Source organism: Xiphias gladius, chromosome 12 (genome assembly GCF_016859285.1).
Source record: "Xiphias gladius isolate SHS-SW01 ecotype Sanya breed wild chromosome 12, ASM1685928v1, whole genome shotgun sequence".
NCBI lineage: Eukaryota > Metazoa > Chordata > Actinopteri > Istiophoriformes > Xiphiidae > Xiphias > Xiphias gladius.
The window spans coordinates 7,228,770-7,251,911 of NC_053411.1; the positions used below are offsets into that span (position 1 = coordinate 7,228,770).

The following is a 23,142-nucleotide window of genomic DNA, read 5'->3' on the forward strand; positions in this document are numbered from 1 at the left end:
CCTTTTTTTTTTCCCTACTCTGCCTCCTCTGCTATGCCTCTCTGTCATGTCTCTCTATTGCTTGCTGACTCTGCTGCCCTCCATATCTCCTTGCCTTTTCTGCTTCTACTTTCAGTCACAAACTATGCACTCATATGTGTACACACACCCTCAGATCCTACATGCCACACACATAATTTTTTTCTGTTCTCTGCTGTGCTCTGCCTGTCTCAGGCACACTTCCTCCTTGCTTTTCTTTTCCTCCCTTGCCTTCATTTATCTAACTTTCTCACCCATCCTTCCTCTCCACCTGCTTTATCCTTTGACTTTCCCATGCCTCCATTTTTCTCCCTTACCTCTTCCTTACTCATCGTCCTATCATTTTCTCTGTCCCTGAAATCTTTCTTCTTCCACTTCTGCATCTCCCTCCCCCTTAATCTCTTGCTCTTTCGCTTCCTCTATTAGAGATCTCATTTGCAACTAGAGCAGTGCAGTATTGAAACTTTCTGACACGCACACACACAAGTTGGGTGTAACTGATCAGTTCCCCTTGCTGATCGATCTGACCCATAGAGCTGGATAACACCCTGTCCCATTCGTTTACACTCCTCCTCTTGCTCTTTCTTTCACTCTCAACCTCATCTTCCGTACCCTCCTTCTATGTTGTTCCTTGCCTATCCCATTTAAAGTTGGTAATCATATGTGTAATTATTTATATATATATATATATGTGTGTGTGTGTGGTACATTACTGCTCTCAGCCTACCGTGGCATTTTAAAATTAATTTGTCTCCTCTGATTCTCTTGTACCCTGGGTTGTGGTCTACCTCAATCCTTTTAGGCTTTTTGGTAGAGAGGAAACATATTAGTCAGTGGCAGCAGGACATAAAAGCTTTGTCTCCAGAAGAAGGCGGTTACAACATCATCAAGATGTATTTGAAAAGTCTTTCATTTTTTTCATTATGCCAACTTTTTTTTACCTCAGCCATGCCATTCTTTTTTGCAATATTTCATCTTTTGAAATTCAGGCATCTTCACTAAAAATATGTCTATAAACAGGTGAAAGGGGAAGGGTACTTCATGATTTTCCCATTCAAGAATGAGTTTTTTTCACAGTACAGACAATAATAACAATACAGTTTAAGGCGTTATGTTTTCTATCCTATATTATAGTATGACATGGTTTCTATTAAGGCATCAACTATTATGGATTGTGTTGATTATTGCCATAAATCTTTAGGTTATAAATTGTCCTCGAATACTGAACATTGGCCATCACAAGTTCCCAGTGCCTAAGGTCACATATTCAAATTGCTTGTTTTTCATGACCAACAGTCCAAACCTCAAAGATGGTAAATTTTACAATGATGTACAACAGAGAAAAGCGACAAATCCACTCATTTGAGAAGCTGCGACCAGCAAATATTTGGTATGCTTAGTAAATTACTTGATTGATTAGTCAATTAATCAACTAATAGTTTTAGTTACACTGAACTCATTTGATTTCTGCACACTTATAAGATTACCTAGAAACTGTCTATAAGATAACATGTTGCTGCTTCAGTAAAACTCTAAATCAGAAGTTACTGTTTCAGTTTTCAGGCATATATGGAATTGCACTACCAGTTGAAAACTGCTTTTGCCCATAATGGTATTTATGTACACTGGTCTAGGGTGTTTTTATATAGCTTTTTAATTCCGATTTTATCTTGCATCGTTTTTTTTCCTTATCTTTACCTGCCTCTTTGGGCTGTTACTTGTGCTGCTGCAGCAGTAGAATTTCGTCCCTGGGGACCAATAAAAATTTTATCTTACACAATGCACTGATGTAGCATAGTGCCGACCAGTATGTGTGAGTATCTGAATGCGTGTATGTGTGCAGTCACAACAATCAGCTAGTATCTACACTTAACGTATATAGTTGTAGATGCTAGCCTCCATTGCTTGTCAAGTGTACGCATGTGTGTTCCTGTGTGTGAATTAGTGTGGCCTTTTTTTCTGCACTTAGGAAGCCTTCACTTGCTCTTTTGTTTGCTATTGAACTTTCAATAGGAAGGGAACACAAAGATGTGAGTGGACATACACAGACAGGCTCTCGTTCTGTTGATCATACACACAAAAAGCAAGCAGCAGGCATCACAATAAAGCAATAAGGCCGCAACCCCTTTGATATCAAGCCTGCTTGGCACATTTTGGAAAGTAAAGAATAAAGGGAGGCAGTCAATGAAAGATGAATGAGGGAGAGACAAATCACAGAGGAGGAGGGAACAGAAGGAAAACAAAAGAGATCAGACAAAGAGGGAAGTAAAATTTAAGAAGATCCTACCATGTGTGTCCGTGTGTGTGGAGAAATACACCACATGAAAAAAAAAATGCGCATTTGGCTAGGTGTTTGTGTTTTGATTTTGTGTGCTCTAGACATGGGTACCGTACCATGAGTGTCCACAGCTGCTTTTTCGTTGTTTGTTTGTTTTTGTTTTTCCCTCTTTTGTTCCCTCTATTTTGAGAAGTCTATGCTACACTACCCTGCGTGAACCCCTAAACCCTCCAGAGAGCAAGAAGCACACGGGTGGAGAGAGCAGAAAGGCTCCATGAAGTAAGAGTGCAAGATCATGGGGTAAAAGCATCTATGGAAGGAACTACTCAGTACCCCCAGTTTTGGAGCACAACTCAGGGCTGCGAGGCTGAACCATACCTCACCCTAACTTCCAAAAGTTTCTGTTTAAACACCCACCACAGCCTCAGGGGGGTGCAGTTTCTTTTTTGGAGACCAAGACCCTAAGCTAAATATAAGGCTGCTAATATATTTAGAATGATAAATTTCCATTAACAGTGTTTTTTGGTGATTCTTTTGAACCTGACCTGAACCCATGCAATTAAGAGAAACTTTGGGCATGACTTAAAAGCTGAATCTGTTTGGATGAATCTTTGTCATTTCACATGGAAGACGATCCTTTTCTATCTGAGTCTTTATTACTCTGTAGACTATTACAAATCTCAGGCCCTCTTAAATGCAAAACACAATTAATGTTTATAAACTGTGTGTGTGTGTGTGTATTTGTATGATTCCAAATCTGCATATTGGCCTATGGTGTTCTGCATCTACTCTGGCATGCATAAATGCCATTAGCCCATAATCGACTTAAATCGACTTAGGGAATGTTGCAGTGTTTATAAACAAGGGGATTCGTATTAGCTCTCAAAAGCCACTTATCACAAGCACAGTAATCCACAGATCTGATTGGAGTTTGAACCACAAGGCTTCAGTCAAAATTACTGACAGCCAGTCACCACAGCGACATGAAGAGGTTAATGTTTGACTATAGATGTGGAAAGTTGATGATTGAAATCAATGAAAACATTGAAAGTGATGTCATTTGAGTATAAAATACATATTGACACGCACTTGAGCTCTGCTACATTGTCTGATCTGAAAATACACACAAGCTCTGTTGGCACAAATGTGTAGGGATCAAATATGGAAGCAGCCTTTCTCACACACACACGCACAATCAGAAATTCTTTCAGCTACACTCAGGCTTTCTAACATGCACTCTTACTCATAATCTAAGCCCTTGATATTAGGTGACGCTTGCATACAGAAACAACCGCAAGCTTACCAAAACAGTCTTCCCACACAAGCATAATTATAGGGAGGCCGACACACACACACTCTCTCTCTCTAGGCAAGGAACAAAAGAACGCCCACATAGCCTCTTCGTGCAGTAGTCGTGTGTACTGTAAGCCCACTCATCCTTTTGATACTATCACTCCTCTGTCATTCCTCTGTCATATTCTGTCCTCTTTAGTCATCCAGGGTGTATAGAAAGCAAAAGGAGAGGGGGAACAACATTGGCTATGGAAACGGACAATAAATGAGGGATGCAAAGAGAGGCTAACTGCATGAAATACAGTGAGGCGGAGAGAGAAAAAGAGAAGAAAATGGGAGAAGAGTGCATAAGATGGAGGAGGGATGGGTGTACATTGGAGGAAAATGAAACCCAGTAGTGTGAAGAGCTGAGGATGAGTGAAAGGAAATTGGAAGAAAACAGTCAGAGTTTGAGGAAGATAAAAAAACAAAGAGGGATGAAGAGTCAGTGTGTATGAATGTGTGTCGTTAAGCGTATGGGCAGAGAAATATGTAAAGGCGATAAATGGATGAAGGCCACCATCCATCACTGTCAGAGAGAGGGATGAGAGAGAGAAGAGTGGATTTGATTAGGGAAAGGGAGAGCTGTGTTAAAAATGAGTTTGTAAGGCATCGCCATCGTGGCGGTGGGAGAAGCAGCAAAATAGCAGAGGGAGAGAGGGAGGCATGGTTGAAGGATGGAGGTAAAGGTGATGAAGTAAGGAGTGAGAGGAGGAGGACATAGGTTAATGGTCAAGAGAATGACAGTTAAATTGCATAGGATGGGCTTGGCACATATAACATGACATTTGAAAGTATGAGTTAAATGTGAGATAATGGGGAGCTGTGCAGTAGTTGGATTTAGATGTTTTTGCATGACCAGAATGTTAGGCTATCGGTTAAAGATTTTCAATATTAGTGCCATAATGATACTCAATTCATTACTTTCAATACTGACATAAAAACAAAAAATGAAAATGTTGATTGCTGCCTAAACACAAAAAACTTTACAAGAACTTGGCTTCAATAAATTACAACTTAAAATTGGAGAAATCTTGAATTTGAAAAAATCAGGAAGCAGCTGGTCAAAGAAAATGGAACTGTGACTGAAAGCATGACCAGATGTTCAAAGCAAACTTCTAGGTCGAGACTTTTTGATTAGCAGGTGCTTTGGTCACATTTTAGTCTATAAGAAAACAGATATTGGATTTTTTTTTTTTTTTTTACACAGATACTGATATTGATATTTGGGAGTTTTAAAAAAATCAGATAATATACATATTGGCCAAAAGTTTTTTTTTTTTAAATTTTTTTTTAAATTGAAACATAAATAGATCCCTTAGATTTGTTACGAATTGTGACCAAGATACATTCTGAGAAGGACATTTCACAGTTCTCTAGTTGACAAACCTTTTAAAGGAGAGGCTGTTTCTAAATACCTCAACTAGTTTGGCATATTAACGAGAGGTCTGAAGATCAATAGCTGTCAGACACTGGTTGTAATCCTAGTCTTTTTGTCAAGTGTGTGCCTCTCGAAAAGAAAAGAAATCTGAAAATGTCAGTGATTAAGTGTTTGATGTTTAGTTCTTTTTCAGTGTGTACAGTCAGTTGTTTTTTTGTTTTTTTCACGTGCGGATGGGGAAAAAGCTAATTGATAGGTAAATAGTAGGAATGAAAGACGAGAAATGGGAAATCAGAGAATAGAACTGAAGTGTGTTCTCTTTAAAATACAGCGAATGCAGTCTCTTCAATGCAGGGCTCCAAAATAATACAGTTCCTCTAAAATACTCCATTCAGCTAATTCCTCCCAATATTCTGTGTTGTGTTTGAGAGAGAAAAAAGTGTGTGTGTGTGTGGAGCAAGTGTCTGTGTATATGCATCTGTATGCGCGACCCTCTCTGACTAAATCCTGTTGGAATCTATCCTGTTTGGAAGATTTTGATAATTGTTTCTATTCCTGGAACCTTGCACATTCAGATTTTTTGAAATGTTTTTGTTTGGGTTTTTTTTTTTTTTTCTCCTTACACCTTTGGAAAACTTCCTCCTATGAATCGGTTTAGGAATTAAAAGGCTTGTGTAAAGACGTTGTTTTTTGTCTCACTGATGCACATTTCACAGCGCTTGCATGAAGGCCATAAAAACTCCTCCTTTTGGTGATTTTCTTCAGCAGTCTGCAATCGAGCATTTTCCATATGAGTATTTCATTAGAGAGGAGTGACATTGTAATAGAGTGCTTTTGGCTACAGCACCTTATCTTAAGTATGACGTTTTAAAAGTATCTATAATCTTTAAACATGGAAACACTTCAGAGAAACCAAGTCACTCTGCTGTTTGGAGTAAAAACATAATAATATTGGTAGAGGCTTTGAAGTTTGGCTTTTTTAAAGGCTGCCACACTTTGCATGTACTTCATATAGATAAGCAACCCATTCTTTAATGAATTTAGAAGGTTTTTTTTAAAAATTGAAGTTTGAAACGTCAAAACGTTGAGAAAGCAGTGCCTACTTGGGATTCTTTTGAAGTATGCCGGTTTAAAAGGCCAGACTTTTCTCTGTGTAGCAATGCTAGACTGCATGAAGTGCCTGATATTTTTGCAAAGCCAGGAGGCAGAGTTAACCCACTGTTCTGATTTACCACAGGCTATGAATTGGTGAACCATGAAGACTTGTGAAATGGTGGACAAAAAAATCTCAAGCAGCAAACCACAGCATTAAGTAGGCCCTTGCTCTCATCCACCTCATGAGTGGAGGAGAATTTTGTACTTGATGTCACAGCTCACATCAATGCTCTCCTAGTTGGCTATTTTGTGCCCCCTGGTACCCCACCCTCATTTTTCTCAAATCATTTGAGGACTTGGAGGTCACTAGTACTAAAGCTGAGTAATTTAGAAGTGCTGTTGAATAGTCCATCAATTTTCTTGAAAATAGTGTCTGTAGCAATGGTGACCAAGTAAGTAATTGCAGTCAAATAAAGAGTCTGTTGGATTTCCCATGTTTTTGCATAGTCATGAGTTGATTTCTTCTGTTAAAATGAGTGCTATATGGGCAGTTATTATCATGAAGCTAAAATAAGATAAAAACTTGAAACTCATGTGACCAACTGTACAAAAGCTTAAAACCCATCTAACTCCTAAGAAAATGAACTACATGTAGGTTTTTTCATCTTAGAGACCTTTCCACCAATTGTATGGCCAAACAGCTCTGAAAGTTTTCTTAGCAGTTCTGTAACAGTGTTGTGATATATCTGTGGCAGCCAATCTCCCACTCCTTGCTGAGTTTTTGTAATTTTGTTTCCTCCCATTGGAAAGCCTGCATGACTGCACAGCTTGGGGATTAAATTTTCTGGGAGGTAAATTAAATTGGCAAAGAACAGAGTTGACAGTGATTTTCTTAGGCACTTCATTGACACAGATTGTGCCAGGGAGCAGTCTTTACATGACCTGTTATGAAGCTCTCATTTGAATTTTTAAGTTATATCCATTATCCATCATCCATTACCCATCACTCAGCTTGAAGATCAGTATTTGTGGCCACATTTATACCGCACAAGGTTTTTGTTGTGTGTGCATTTTCTTTTACTTCACAGGGAATTTTTTATTTATTTATTTATTTTTTGTCCTTGTAATGCTTCAGTGTCACTCTGACTGCATAGTAGGAACTCAGCATTATCTGTTTTGAAAGTCATTTTGTAAACGGTAGCTGTAGTTTCATTCAATGCATCTATAACAGTCTTACAGGTGGATAAGACTGAGCAGCCATAATGATGAGAAAAGCTAGGCAAATGAGGGGCATAAAGTGGTAAAAACAGCTCAGGCAGCTGTTACACTGTTATACCAGGATGCCTTTTTACTTGGAGAGGAATAATTTTTCATTGGTGGATAGCTGTCAGATTGGTGTCAGAGAGGCGGCTCAATACTGTTCTGTTTTGATGCTCCGTTACTCCAGATGGCGATAGCACAGTTGCATCTGATGAAATTGCACAGTAACGTGGTTAAAGATGGGGGCAAATAAAAGCCTGTAATTAATAGCTGACTGTCTTTGTTTTTGCCACATGCCTATCTTTTGATGAAGATTCCATATTGTGCTGAATGCGATAGGGAAATAAATCTTGGCGTCTGTATGGATTGCCTATCTGTATACATACTATATACTAGGTTTCCCCTTTGTTAAATGACAGGGGCAGCTTAATAACTTTTTAGTCTGAAATGTTGGAGATTAATTATTTCAATAAGGAAAGTCATGAAATGGAAATTCTGTTTGGTCAGTGGAATGGGTTAAGGGGTACTCCTGTCATTTAGCATTGCACTTCCATGAAGTTCGGGGACCAACAGATACAGTGATAAAGAAATGTCAAAATCATAGGTGCAGAGTCCCAGAAAATGCTGGATTGTAAATTTTCCATAATGCAACTCGATAGTGTCTTTCATTTTCATCAGCATCTTATTTTTGAATCTTTTGAATGGCATTATATAACTTCAGTTTAAATGATACTTCTGCAGACAAACACTAAACTTCATGGTGGAATGCCCCTTTTTAAAGTTTCTGTTCAGTTTGTCGATATGGTGTATATTATAGCTTTCATGCAATTTTTGTATGCTTTCAGTGAATTTGTATCATACTACAGTCTTCAGATGCGTGTTGACTACTCGAGTCTATGGATTTGGTCCCAGTTATGACAATCTGACCTGTAAGTGTTCGGAGTCTGTCCCACTACCTGCATCAGCCTGTTTCAAACTGCATCTGATTGGAAAATGAATGCCACTTAAATTATATTCCTGTCTCAATAAATGTGATGTGGTCCTATTCCAAACATCTGGAGCATCTTATATGTTTGAAGTCCAGTCTCACTAGTCATCCTTTATGCAGTTTGATGCTTTAGGATTTGTAAGAATTGTATGTGAAGGGTCGGTTTTGTGTGTTGGTGTTTGCAGTCATCGATGGGTCACCGAGAGAAACTTTTCAACTTAACCTTTTTAATTTTTGAATCCTCACTTTCTCCACATGTACACACAAATGCACTGTCTTACTCTCAAACTTGCAGACATACGAATACTTAAATACAGTTATGCTTACATCAACAGATTTTACTTTACATGACACTCACTATCACAAGTGTTGCAAAATAACTGACCTGCCACTCACCCTTAACATACTGTCCTTGCATTTTTCTCTGTCCCTCCCTTAATCCTTCCATCCCTTCTGTTCCTCTCTTCCCTCCTTCATCCTGGTCTCTCTGTATCCTTCTAGCTCACTCTTTTTGTGGCTACATGAAACTGTTTTCTTTCTGTCTCATTTTTGTCCTCTCCCATGACATCATCTGCTTGCTCTCTAAATTCCAACTTGTCCCTCTTCATCCTTCTATGTCAGCCTCTCCTGAAATGCTGCCATACTTTCAGTGGGTGATTGTGCGTGTGTTGTGTGCACATGGGCTTTTCTGCACCTGTGTATGTTTACATGGCAGAGACTCAACAAAAAAATGCAAACCCACCCCAAACACCAGTCGACAAGCAACACACAAACACCACTTCTGAGCTGTCAACATCTCCCACCCAATCAGAAACCCTGCGGTGCCAATTATATGGACCCTGACACGACAGGATGCAGCTTAACAAAAAGTGTCTGTGTGTTTGTGTGTGCGTGCATGCACGTATGTGTGCGCAAGTTGCAGTATGATGATTCAGCAGGGTTCCCGGCTTTGTAAGGGGAAATTCTGAGTAAGAGAACAATTACCCAATCAGCACTCTGCATCTAGCACAGTAGGTCAATGACACGCCAACTAGGCCTCTGAATCACAGTGATGGATGTATTGATTAAAACTACACACACAAACACGCAAAGCATAAATACAGTCATACACAAACTAAACTCTGTCTTCAGTCAAGTATTTCTGTCCTTTTCTGTCTATTTATTCCATTTTATTTTATTTTCTGTATTGCTCTAGTGTTCATCCTTCTATCTCACCCCTTCTCTGAAACAGAGAGATATACAAAAGGGGGAAAAGACAGCAGGCTAGGGATAAGAGGTGGGAGTAGTACAAGTATCCTGGCAGAAAGAGATGTGGGGATCGAAAGAAATCTCAATGATTACATGGTTGAGGCCTGTTATCAGGAATGCTTGATCACAGAGGCTACTCTCAGCATTAATGAATCACAAACTGCGTTGTATCTCACCACAAAGATTTTTTTTTTTTTCCCCCCTGATGTGAGACACTAATAAAAGCGACACAACACTCAGCTGCAATGAGTCTGCATCGAAAACTGATTTCCCTTGAGTTTCTTGATTAGTGTCTCACATTTTAATGCTTAACAGTGCTGATACAGGCAGGAACACTCTGTGCTTTGCTGTCAGACTTAGGACTATATGTGTTGCCGCCTAACTACAAGCTGGTTTTCTTTTGACAGTCATCACCCACGCTGTATTCTGAACTATGATTCACTTGAGCCTCTACAACCTACTGCATCTGTTGAACAGTTTTAATACAGACAAACACCTGGGAGTTTGTAGACGTGGAGTAGTGTGGGTTTGGACGCAAGTATATAGCTGTCTGAGAGGTGTTACCAACATGCATAGCAAAGGTGTGGGACATCTTTGCAAGATGATGGTTCTAATATTTAGCTGTTTTGGAAATGTACTGAAACTCACAAAGATGGAGGAATAGTGGCAACCGAATATCAACAGTTATTGGACCTGACTGATTATTTAACACATTTATTTGTCGTCGTGTGATATAGTGCTGATACAATTAGTCTCATATTTTCTGGTTTTGACTTATTTAATGTGAGGATTTGCTGCTTTTCTCAGTTATATATAAATATCTTTGGGACCGATGGCCAAAAAGTATTCATTTGAAGAAATCATCTTGGTCTCTGGGCATTTTTCATGATTTTCTGACATTGACCATAGATTGAAACAATCAACCAGAAAACATAATCAACAGATCAATTACTAATGAAACTAATCAGTAGTTGGTGACTAGTGTTATAAATGCCACCCATCTCTTCCCGGAAAGTTAAAATAAAGCCATAACATCTACGTTTTAGACTTGCAAAGCTGAACAGGTTGTAGTTCTTGCTTGGATAGGATTTATGGCTGTTGGGGAGCACATTTCTGATGGGATTGAACACATCAAAGTTTGGTGTGTGTGTGTGTGGGGCTGTAAATCCATGCCCTCTTTTTTTTTTTCTTTCCATCTCTAGAGGGGTTTTTCACAAAGCAGGATTAGCAAGTTAGCCAGATAAATTTAAAAAATACTCTGTGAAATTTTGATTTAGCAATTCTCAGTCTGAATAGCTGAATCATATTCCCAAAACTTAATATTCAAATTTAGTTTCATACATTAAAATCAGTGTCACCAAGAGAATGGAATAATCTTTCACAGATACAGTATGTGGGTAACATCCTAATCTTAACTTGTGAAAATCCTTGCAAGGGGCTCATAGGTTCTTAAATCAGTATCAGTTCTCGGTATTTCTTAAACCTGCAAATACCTCAACTTCCACCTTTCTTCTCCTCTTCTCATCCCTCAATGCTTTTTCATCCTGCATTTCCCACTTGTATCACTCTCCCTTCTTCTAATCCCCCCGTCGCCTCACACACACTCTTTCACATTTGGCTCTCCCCCATTTCCCTCCCCTATATCTCCCGCCCCTCAACCATCCCTCTGTCTGTCTCCAGCGGTTGCCGTGGCTACAGTTTGTTCTGCTCATCAGGCGCCTGCTGTGCCTAAACAGACTGTCAACAGTTTAATTACTCATCCTCTCATCCCTCTATCTTTCCTGACTTCTGTACTATGCTTTTGCTTGTTGCTTCCCCCTCTGATCGGGGAGCCTCTTAGTCGCTCCTCTTCTCTTTGTCATACTCTTTTTCTCTCCTTTCATTTTCCGCCTTCATTTTCCACCTCCTTTTCATCCTTTAACTTCTCATCCTTTCCTCGTCATGTCATCCCTTCATCCCCAACCATCCTTCCCACTATTGTATGTTTCGACTGCTAAATGTCTATTTACTCATCCTTTTAGCATTCAATCACATCAGTTACGCCTCCATCTCTCTCTACCCATCCCTCCCCCTCAGTGTGCCAGTGCTTTATTAGTGTAGTTTTTCTTTTTGACATTGTTATTCCTATATTCCCTTATCCCCACTGCCTCTTACTATCCACCTCTCAAGTGTCAGCACTTGTCTTTTCATTCTTCATTACTCTCTCTCCATCCTCTGAGTGTTCCTCCCTATCTTAAATGGTCAGTCTTGTAATTACTCCCCCATCACGCTTTTGTTCTATACCTCTCTGTCCATCATCTACCACTCCGTTCCTCAGCTGTTGACAGTGCCTAATGCCTCATCCTTTGATCTTCCTTCCCATCTTTAACAGCCCAGCTTTTCATTTCTCTCCCTCCACCATTAGTCGTGCATTTGTCCATCCATTCATCCATCAAGTGCCACCTTACTGACATTGACCATGTCTCCCTTGTTTCAGGGTTTCAAATCTTCCACTTCTCTCCTTGACTGAAAACTGGTTAAATCAGAAAGGTGTGAGACATCCTACATCTATCATTCCTCATCATCTTTGATGTCATTTCATGTGTCTGACTTCGTCAGTTTCATGTAATTATCCTTAATCCCTACAACTAATACACTTGGGAATTGCTTGGTCACAGCTATTGTCCAGTCATAGTTACTGTAATTACACAGCAATACAAGACCCATACTGTTTCTTTATTTTCATATCTTCTACATCGATCATCAGCTGGTAAGGATGGAGATTTTTTTACCTGGGACATGTAGCTGTAGCCACAGTCTTTAAGAATGATTTTCTGTATATAGTCACCGTGTGCATATTTAAGACCCTTTTACAAGGTTTTAAACCAACTTGTGAAACTAATGTTAGCTTAATTAGCTCACTAGCTCCAGCTGATTGAAATCTGCTGGTGAGAGTTGTTGTTTCAATGGTCGCTGGCTAGAAATTTGAGAAACTTGCTTTGGTTCACTTTTTTTTCTTTTTCTTTTAAATCAAGGGCCAACTGGTTCAAAAACAACAAGAATTTCAATGGTAAACCTGCCACTGTTACCATTATAAACTTAACAAGTACCACGCAAGAATTGAAAACTTGACCGGCATAGCAACAGTAACTGTGGTGTGAGGGGCATAGCAACCGGTCAGTTAATTGATCTGCAAGTTTTTTACTCCACTGTAATAAATTGTCCATTCACGTGCCTGTCTTTTTTTTTTTTTTTTTTTTCTCTAAGTCTCCATTCACTTGCAAGTCTGTTAATTTTGGCAAGGCTCCTACTTTGAAAAGCGAGTATCCCATCTGTTCATATCCCTTACTGTAGCCTGAGAATGACAGACACCCTCGGTAACAACAAGACACACGGAGCATTAACAAGATAATTGATGAAATGTTCTTTTATTCCGCCTTTATTTCACTGTTTGAATCAGATGACACTTAACTGCTCTGTATTCTTATGACTATCAACCGCAGGAGATCAAAGTCAATTACAGAGTTATGATTTGGCTAATGGATATCAAAAGGCCTCTTTGTTACACTTAAAAAAAAATCAATCATCTCCTCAGAATTAGCGCTCTCCCTGTTCACAGCAAAAAAGTTTCACATGTGGTGGTTTTTTTTTTTTTTTTTTTTTAAATAGCCAAATCTGTTTTGTTTCCAGGGTAATTAATATTCCTCTAAGGCTGAATTCCACTTTTCCCCCAAGTTGTGCCTCATAATTGGCAAGTTTATTAGATGGAAAAGCCCCATGGTGCACCATATTCGCCATATCTCTAAATAACTCATTACTGGTGTTAGTGATCTTTTACATACTTTTTGGGGTCATGTGAGAGTAATTGTAGCCAATGGTATAACAGTAGAAAGCTACATAATGATGGCCATCTGTCATTTCTAATTATTCCTTCCACATCTATCTTTCTATTTTTATCTCCCTTTGGTAAATCACCATTAATTTGTCTTTCTACCATGATTGTGCCTCTTCCTAACCATTTTATCATCTTGTCACTCATCATTCTAGACTTCTTAAAATCTCCTTGTTTATCTCATTTATCATTTATCATTCAGTCCTTCAGTCTTTTATTCGATGCATTTTCTTGCTGCCCAAACTTTTTATGTCTGTCTTTCCTATTATATCATATTTATCCCTCCATTTCTCTATATATCTCTCCCTCTCATCCCTCCCTCCCATTATCTATCTCTGCTGCCGTGCTCTTTTCTAATCTATTCTGCCTTTTTACTGATTTTTTTTCCCCATTCATCTGTCCATCATAGATCACATTCAAGTCCATCACTGTTTCTCACTCCTCATCTTGCAGCAATCCTTTCATCTGACCTCTCTTAGCCCTCAGTACCCATCACTATGTCATGTGTCACCCCTCCCTTCCCCTTGTCCCTTTTCCATCTCCCTGCATCTTTTTCCTCCTCCCTTTACCTCTTTCTTGCACTTTCCCTCTCATCTCATCTCATCTCTATTTCTTTCTCATCGCCTTCTTATCATCCTATATATCCACTTAGTCAGCTTGATCTCCTGTGTCACTGTGCCAAATCCGTGTGTGTTTGTGTGCGCGCTCAGACACAGCTTACGTAAAAAGCCTAAAACGAAGGTAGGTTAGAACTGTTCTGGGCTGGTGATTCTACCACCACCACACAAACACTCCCAGTCATTCATCGACACACTCTTACCGTGGTACAAACATAGACCCACACTCGACACGCCAGGTGAGATTACATAAAGGCGAGGTGATGAAAGCCAAGCTGAGATGCGCCTTGTGAGTAATCTGATACAGGACAGCTGGCTGACACTTACATGCACAGAAACACACATAGAAAGAGAGAGAGCAGGATTCTCAGTATGGTAGAAGTATGTGGAGCAATAAATTGTGGAGTTAAAGGTGTAGAATACAAGGATAAAAGATAAACCTGCAATCATCTGTGCCATGTGGGAGTTTTGAGCCTTTGTTCCTGTCTGTGTGTACTCTGATATTTGCCTCTTATGTTTTTGTTGTTATGAATGCACATCTGTTCATTATTTATATTCCTGAGTGTGTGTATATGTGTGTGGGAGAACACTGAGTTCCCAGTCCAGTGAGTGCTGGTGTTCACAGCATTGATGTGCTCAGTGATTCAGCAGAAGAGAACTAACCATGCAAACATGGATTCACCTTAACTGGGCCAATACAGGCCAATGCTGTGTGTCTGTGTCTCTTTGTGTGTGTGTGTCTTTGAACTTGCATGGATGTTACCTTTTCCGTCTGTGCGGCTCTATAATCCGAATCAGCTCCACATGTTATCCAGGTTTGTGTGTGTGTGCGTGCGTGTGTGTTTGTGTGTGTGTGTGTGTTAGTTTAGTACAGATCTCGCCCCAGGTGTCTCTCCTTGTGTTGGGCCGCGGGGGATGTTTGTGCTGAAACCTGTCCTACCCCCCTCCACACACACGCCCCTACACACATCAAAAGGAGGCCGATGTAGGTCAGTGTCAAAAAACCAGAGAGTTGCAGAAATTCCAATCCCACAATATCCTCTTAGTCTTCTATAGATGAAGAAAACCTGGAAAATCCGGAATTACTCACTCAATCCCAGCGCAGTATTCCAAAATAGAGACCTCAGTTTGAAAAAAAATCCAAGAATCCACTTTGCTTGAAATCCTATTTATGACATTTTGATATGATTTCTTCATGGCTGAATTCAACGTCTCTATATGTCAAGCAGTTCAACTGAAGGAGAATAAGAATCCTGGAGTCGGCAGCGTTTACCTCCTCACCCCACCAACACCTCCTCCCCTTCTCTCGCTCCCTCTCACTTTTTTTTTTCCCCTCCACCCTTGCTCATACAGCCCTGTCTCCTCTCTTCTTATATATTCATCTGGCTCTCTTCTCTGGCTTTCTCTCCTATTGCTTCATTCTTTCACACATCTAGTTTTTTCCCCTCCTCTTTCTCTCATCCCTCACTTCCCAGAGTGATTTCCAGGGTGCATTACAGGGCCTCTCTACACTCTACAGAGTGTGATCTGTGTTTGTTCTCTCACACTGAGTTAGTCGTTCATTGATGACCTTGGAAGGAGGTGCAGAGAAGGAGGTTTGGGAGTAAGCTGGAGGGATGGCTAAAACCTGCAAAAGAGGAGAAGCATGGAGAGTGTGAAAAGAATGAACTGTGTGCACTGTAAATGTATTCCATTAATGTCGTCTTTACTCTGTGTTCACTCACGTAAATCACACAAACATTCGACTGAGTCCATTATCACTTTCTCCTCCACCCATCTGACCACCTACACTCATCCCACTCTCCGCGACTTCTAATGTCAATCATTCAGTTCTCCCTTTTGGCCTCTTTAAATCCCCCTCCCCACTTTACCACCCCCCATTTTTTCTCCTCCGTCTTCTCCCCCCTTCCTTCTCTCTCTCACCTGTCTGTCAAAGACAATCAATAGTTCTGAGACCCTCTTAACACTTCTCAGCAGGCTGCACTGGCCTTGATCTTGCGCGCGCACACACACTCGCAGGAGCACACAAGCACATGCACACACACGGTCATGCAGCACATTGATGCATGCTTGCACACACACCAGCACCACAGTCACCACCATGCACACATCCACTAAGTAGTCATGCAGTGATACTCTCCTGCAAGCACACACAGCCTCTGCATCTTTATTGCTCTCTTTCAGTAACACACACACGCAGCCTACTGAAACAATTGGGCTATTGATCAGTGCCATGAATGTCAGACAGTTCAAAAGTCCCCCCACCCCCCACACTGTGGTCTGTCAATCAGTCTCCAAAAGCCAACACCTTTAAGAAGACAATCTCGTTATCTTGCTCTAAAGCTGTGCACTCACTCTGTGTGTGTGTGTGTGTGTTTCTTTGTGAGAGTGTTCCTTAGAGTGTGTATCTGTACATTCGTGCAGCAGCACCTCTGCCAGATTTTCTTTTCCCCTCCCTGAATTCAATCGAATATCCTAGATTTATTTTTTTTCCTTTTCATTTCAGGAATGAAAAGTCCTCATTTGGTGTTCACTCTTCTACCTCAAAAGCACATTACAGCTATTTAGTGTATCCATTTTTTTATAAGTTTTCTTCAGGTTCTTTCATCTTTATCTAACATGTCTTTCCCCCTTTTTTGCCCTCCACTAGATGAAAAGGTGGAATTACTAACCTTGTTTTCCGGATCATTCCACCACGACTCTTGGAGCCGTCACATTTCTGTCTCCACAGCTTGCGCTCTATCTCAGCTCCGTGGAAAAACACTCATCTCTCTCTCTCTACTCTATCCCCCTCTGTCTCTCTCTCTCCTCCCGTTGGTCGTCCCCTCACTCGGTCTCGACAGCTGCAGCGCTCTGTCTGCCTCCTCTGTCGCTCTTCCGTCAGGCTGTAGGCTGATTGAATTTTAAGTCATGTTAATCCCACAAAACAGGTACTGAATGAAGGAAGGGACACAGCTAAAAAGAAGAGGGAGAGAAAGAAAAAAACAGAATGCAGGGAGTAAGCTGGATTGTATTTTTAGAAACCTCCTCTCTCCTTCAGGGAGGTTTTCTCCATTTTTTTTCTTTTACTTGTCCTGCCTCCACTCAGTCACTTCTCCTCTTGATTTGTCCATCTTTATCTTCTTGTTTTTGCATCTTTATCCTCTTGTTTTTTCTGAATTTTTATTGGCTTTCTTTGTCCTTATCTGGTGGAGAAGCTTATGTGATTCCCGACGAGGAGCAAAACAGAGGACTGGGATCTGTCTCCAGCAGCGTCAAGCATCGGACTGAGAGAGGGAGAGAGGGAGAGAGGGAGAGGGAGAGAGGGAGAGAGAGAGAGAGGGAGAGGGAGAGGAGAAGATGAGGAGCAGGGGATGAGTTGAGGAGAATGAAGAGGAAAAGAGGAGGAGATGAAAGAAGGAATGATGTAGGAAGAGGAAAGATTAGGGGAGAGGAGGATGAGAAAAAGGAGACGTAAGGAAGAGTACTGGAATATTAGTGGAGTATTTTTCACTCCACTAAATTTATTTGACACCTGGAGTTAATAGTTACTTGTCAGATTAAGATTTTACATGCAAAACTTATATCAACTTATAAAATATTGACACATTCATGCAGCCAGTCGCTGCGTGAAGTGGGCTGGTTGCATTGTTTTGTTTTTATTTCAATTTCCCTTAACATCAGCCTTATGCAGTAATAACACTCTGGAAGGGGACATTCTGCATATTGAAGCCTTTTACTTTTGACAGTTAAAAGCACATTTTGGTTATACATAATACTTCTTTACTTGAGTCAAATTTTGAATGAAGCACCTCTACTAGTAAGTTTTTTGACACCATGGTATTACTACTTTTACTTCAGTAAAAGTTCTTAGTATTTCTTTGCCTACTGATGGAGGGTTGGGTGAGAGAAGATGGAACGAGAGAGGGAGGAAGAGGAGGAGATAAAAGTTGGCTGGTATGACAAGGGGAAGTGAAGCTCTTAGTGCCTCAAGCAACTCTGGGTCAGACCGGGATGAGAGGGGGCGCAAAAGAGGATGAGTAAGAGAGAGTGAGCACAATTGGCAATGTGTGCGGAAAGAGAGGTAGAGAAGAGAGAGGAGGCCTAAGACCTCTAGGGGCGTAAGGGGAGATAAGTAAGGAAGAGAAGGTTTAGCGAGGAAAAGAAGTGAAGAGGGGATGGAGTGATAGTATGGCGATAGGAACAAGTGTAGCTGATACGACTTCAAACGCTGGTCAGGCGCTTGATATCCCCGCTGCGCTGATAGCTGCTGGAAATAGCCATTTAATGGAATCCGTCTGGGTGCGAGTGTGTGCTGGTTTGTGTCCCATTACTAAGGCAGAACCTATAACATCATTCAGGATGTTGGAATTAAGTCATTTCCAACATTCACATATGGGCAAATGCGTTTTGTCCTCACGGTGACACACTGCAGACGAAACATCAGAAAGATAGGAATGAAAGAGGGTAAAAAACAGGGAAAGGACATAGATTTGGTTGTGTTATGAATTAACTGGTCTGTTGTTTATCTCAATTTCCACCCAGGAGTCAATGTTTGTCCATCTTCTAAACATTTCTCAATCTGTGCCAGCCCTCCTTGTTTATCTCTACTTCTCAAGTATTTACCTCAAATCCCACTTTCATGCATCTCCATTTTTCTGTCTTGAATTTATTTTTTATCCCTTACTTTCTCCCTCTTTACTGTCACTCCATTATAGTCCTGCTTTGGGCTAGTGTGTTTTTAACCTAGTGAGCTAGACCTCCCTCATAGCAAGGTCCAGCAAAGAGAATTTTGATATATCATTTCACCCAATCGTATCCCGTTTACAGTGCTCTGCTTTTATGGCTCGTTGATTCACAATTAATCACACCGCTAGTGGTTTGACACCCAGTCCTCTCGTCAGGGAGAGTGACCTTGCTGAATGAAATAAACTAACTTGACCTACTGCTGGGTGATGGATGAAGTGAGTTCACCAGTCTGGAGAAAATTTCATTACTGACCGGGTTGTTGCCTTACAAATAAGGCATTTATCAACCACTTAAATTCAGAGCAACTCACAATCAGTTAACCTGTGAATTAATTAAATTTCTTATCAGAGAAATGACAGGCAACCAGAAATCTGTAAGGCAACAGTCGAAAATTTTGTGTCCATAGAACATTGTTGTGACCATAGATCAATCAAGTGCAAGTAAAATGCACAGGGAAAACTCTTTTTCCCTCAGACTAAGAACTAAGCAGAGATTGGCAGGATCTTTTTTTAGTTCGTTCTGAGTAATGCTGCACTTAATCAGAGAGAGGCCAGACCTGGTCTGGTTCGGTCAAGCCACATTAGCCCTCGAAGTGAAAACACTTGCAGGGGAGTTGGCCTACTGACCCAGGGCTGAACGAATCCATCGACTTTTTTTTTATTTTTTTATTGCATATTGGCTCACTGGTCAACGCACTGGTGGTTTCAACAAACTGGAAACATCTCGGTGTCAAGTATTTACGTCGCTTACTGGGGTGCTTGTTAACACTTTACACCAAGGTTTGTATCACTTGGTGTCACAGATATTCACACATTTGTTTGATATGGTAAGGCTTTAGTGTGACTTTAAGTATTTGGGCATTCACACTTTTTTTGATCTTTACTCTAGCACACTGGAATTGAAATGAAACAAAGACCATTGGGTTTAAGTGCTGACTTTGAAGGGGGATATGTGTAGCAAAGATGTGAACAATATATGGTTGACTCTCCATCACCCTTAAAGTCGAGATGCAAACATTTAAAGGTGCCCTTTGGAGTTTTTGGCTCTAATCACACTATAGGGCAGTATTTTCATGAGTGGGACCCCGTTTTATCTCATGCATAGTCACGAGGACACACATGTACGCACATGAGCATAGTGGTGACGCAATATACAGTCCTGGCAATGGTTTTACACTATTCCACTGATCCACAGGTGGTGGTTATGCACAAAGAAATACCTAAACGTGGATGTAAACGATGCAGGATTTAAAATACCTACAAATCAGCTTCGTGAATGTTTCATGAAGAAGAAAATGTTCATTTTACATCTTTGCATTGAATTAAAAAAGCAGCCTACATTTACCAAGTCTGTCATTTGGCCTTTTTTGAGTCACAGTAAGTTTGTGAGATACAGTGGCTAAATATAGACAACACTGAAACACACAAAAGCAAATGCACTCAGTGAGCGCCTGTGCACACAGACATGTAACACATAATCACCAGTGTGTCAAATGCTTCCATTCACACGCCCACACACACAAAAACTTCACACATGGACGCACACAGAACATTTATTTCACCCAATCTATTCGCAACTAACACAACACACACACAGAACATGATTTGACGTACACACTCACTTAAAGATCAGCATGACCGCATGATTGCGCACACAACGCACCATAGTATAAACACAAATAGGGACATGGACAACACACACTGCAGTTAGACACACACCTCTCACAAGGCTAAATGAAACAAGCACACTCTCACACAAACACTCACACACTTGCTCAGCTGTGATGTCAGGGGTAAACGGTGTGGAGGTTTAGATCGAAGGGTAGGTCCCCCTCTATTTGTCTCAATCTAGAGATAATGAGAGACAAGGACAGACACACACGCACGCACATGCACAACAGCCACACAACTCTGCCCCCTAATTTTGCTCTTAGAGCTGGTTGCATGTCATTGTGCTTTTTATTTCTCCCCCCTGCATTAGTAATAGTTTCTCAAATGATTTTCCCGTTACTGCTAGCAGACCATTTTACCAGCTATGGGCAGCAGTCAGTGAAGTACGAGAAATAACATGCTGGCCTTATTTGTCTACATTGCTTTAAGTGTAAAACCTTGACAGATACAGTCATACATAAATACACAGGGCAGAAATGACTTTAGGGATATGTTGGTCAGGAAAAAAAAAATCAAACATGCAAGCCAAATGTTTCCAAGAGTGAGTTGCTTTAATGCATTCGGTGCAGTTGGAATTTACAGTGAAAATAGCAGCCAATGGATAGGATGTAACTAATAAAGCTTTCTTTGTGTGTTTGGGGGCTACATAAATGGAAAAAAGGGCTTTTAAATGTCTTAAAATGAAAGCTGGGCGGTGCCAATGAAAAGACTGCAAATGATATTTTGTTTGTTGTTTCCCTTGAAACGAGCTGCACATTCATGGCATTAGTTCTGTGTTAGAAAAGCAGCGATTTGTGTCTGTGTATGTATTACAGAAAGGGAGAACACCCCTGTTTCATTGCTACGATGTTTTCCCCAAAGAAAGATGTGCCACTCTGTAAATTGCACTTAGCAGTAAAAAGTTTGTTTGTAGCCTAGAGAGTGTTTGTCAAGACAATGCCCTGAGATGAAACAGACTCAATTTTCACCAGCTGACGTCTTTGGCATATGTCATCAAGCAGTTGGAATGCCATGTGTTGGAAAATGTTATTAAAACTCCGATGGATAGTCATAGTTTAATTAAGGTGTTTACACGTCTGAAATGCCCTGAAATAAGGCAACTAAATTTGCACATAACTTACTGTGACTAAGCTTATTTAGAACCAGAGAATAATTCCATTAACAGAATCAGAGCATGTTGTTTACATGGGCTCCACCTCAGTCGCATTGCAGCTGCAATTGGATTATGATTGGATTTTTGCGTTTGCAGGTAAACAGCTAATAGACCTTTCTCACAGTAGGACATTTATACTTGTTAAATGCAGCAGTAACTAATAACATTAATAAATAGCTGCTTTCACTTTAGTTATGCCAGAGCCCTTGTGTTGCTCACGCTGGCTTACTGGCACAACTAAATGGAACGGAGCCATGTTTCATGTGTGCTTTCCCTGCTGTTAAGGCTTATAAGGGTCTGTAACTTTGCGAGTTTCTGCTGGCAGACAGCCATTTCAGCACCATGGTCAGTGCACATGAGCTGTTATACACTGTCTCATGACAGAATACATACACACACATTAGCAGGAGGAGGAGCAGGAGCCCTGATGAAAGAGCATTAAAAAACCAAATGTGAAAACCTATAAATACTGACTAGAAAATCAGAGACCACAGATAACCATGATGATGCTATAAAATTATTCAAATAAATAATGCATGATGTTCTGTGGTGAGAAAATCTAGACCGTTTTAGTAAATTCTGTAAATAAGAGGCAGCTGTTAGTCATTTTGTGTTCTGGTCCGTGAAAATAGAGATTAAGGGTGTTTTAGCATTAAAGGCATCATGCCGAGCCATAAATGGAGGGAAAAAATTAAATATGATCCCGTTGGTTGAGTCAACATTTCTATTTTGGTTAGCTTTCTAAATAGGTATCCAGCTCTCTTTGCTCAATATTTATTAGTGTGACTACATGGATGAATCACCTTTTCACTAGTGACAATAGTCATCAAGAGAGAGAGAGCCCATTAGATGAAATGCATTAGTTTGACAGAACAGTATATTGAGACTTAGGCCATTATCATGATGGTAAATGGAAACTGGTTGAATCATATTCTTTCCTAACATCATAGGAGAGGCACTCTGCATTACTTTGATCTCTAATAAGCAACATGTGAATCAATGAATCCCTTTTTGCTTGCTGTTCTTTTTGCAGTCTGTCACCTAAAGTAACTCTGAGGTGATTATACCATAAAGTATATGGGAGATGTTTGTTTTAACACAATAAGAAAGTTAACTAAGAACTAAGGAAACGGATATGAGCAGAACCTGGATTGTCTGAAAACATTGTATTGAAAATAAGAGTGTACTTAAGTGCAGAATTTGGCCTGAATTTCTACAAAGTGCACAATAAAAAATGAAGTATCGTGTTAGGGAGAACGATGAGAATGTGTCAACTGGAGAAACAATTCTGGCCCTAATCTTTTAGGAATTATGTTATTTACCTTCTTGTTATAGCTGTAATTGCTTTGTAGCTGCTTACCAAGAATATACCAGGTAAATATTCTACTGGATTTATTGATATACATTTCTAACCTATTTTAGCTTTCTGTTGTCATGATATTCAACCAGGTGTTTGTGTTTCTTATGTTATCATTAGCATCCCTGCCTGCCCTAGTGTGAGAA

At 40.3% G+C, this 23,142-nt stretch overlaps 2 protein-coding genes across 5 annotated transcripts in view; one reads left to right on the forward strand and one right to left on the reverse strand.

The window, feature by feature from the left end:
• LOC120797586 (leucine-rich repeat and fibronectin type-III domain-containing protein 4) overlaps positions 1-17,050 on the reverse strand; it is a 39,701-nt gene extending 22,651 nt beyond the window's left edge. The window contains exons 1-2 of one of the 2 annotated variants that reach the window (XM_040141378.1): positions 16,761-17,050; positions 15,634-15,715 (exon numbers count right to left, since the gene is read on the reverse strand). The gene's annotated coding sequence lies outside the window, so the exon portion shown is untranslated. Of the gene's footprint in view, positions 1-14,851; positions 14,991-15,633; positions 15,716-16,760 lie in introns of those variants that run through there. The other variant, XM_040141379.1, reaches the window with a different exon arrangement.
• The window catches only part of LOC120797585 (pyruvate carboxylase, mitochondrial-like), a 283,931-nt gene that overhangs the window by 189,133 nt on the left and 71,656 nt on the right, over positions 1-23,142 (forward strand). The gene's annotated exons all lie outside the window — the stretch shown is intronic.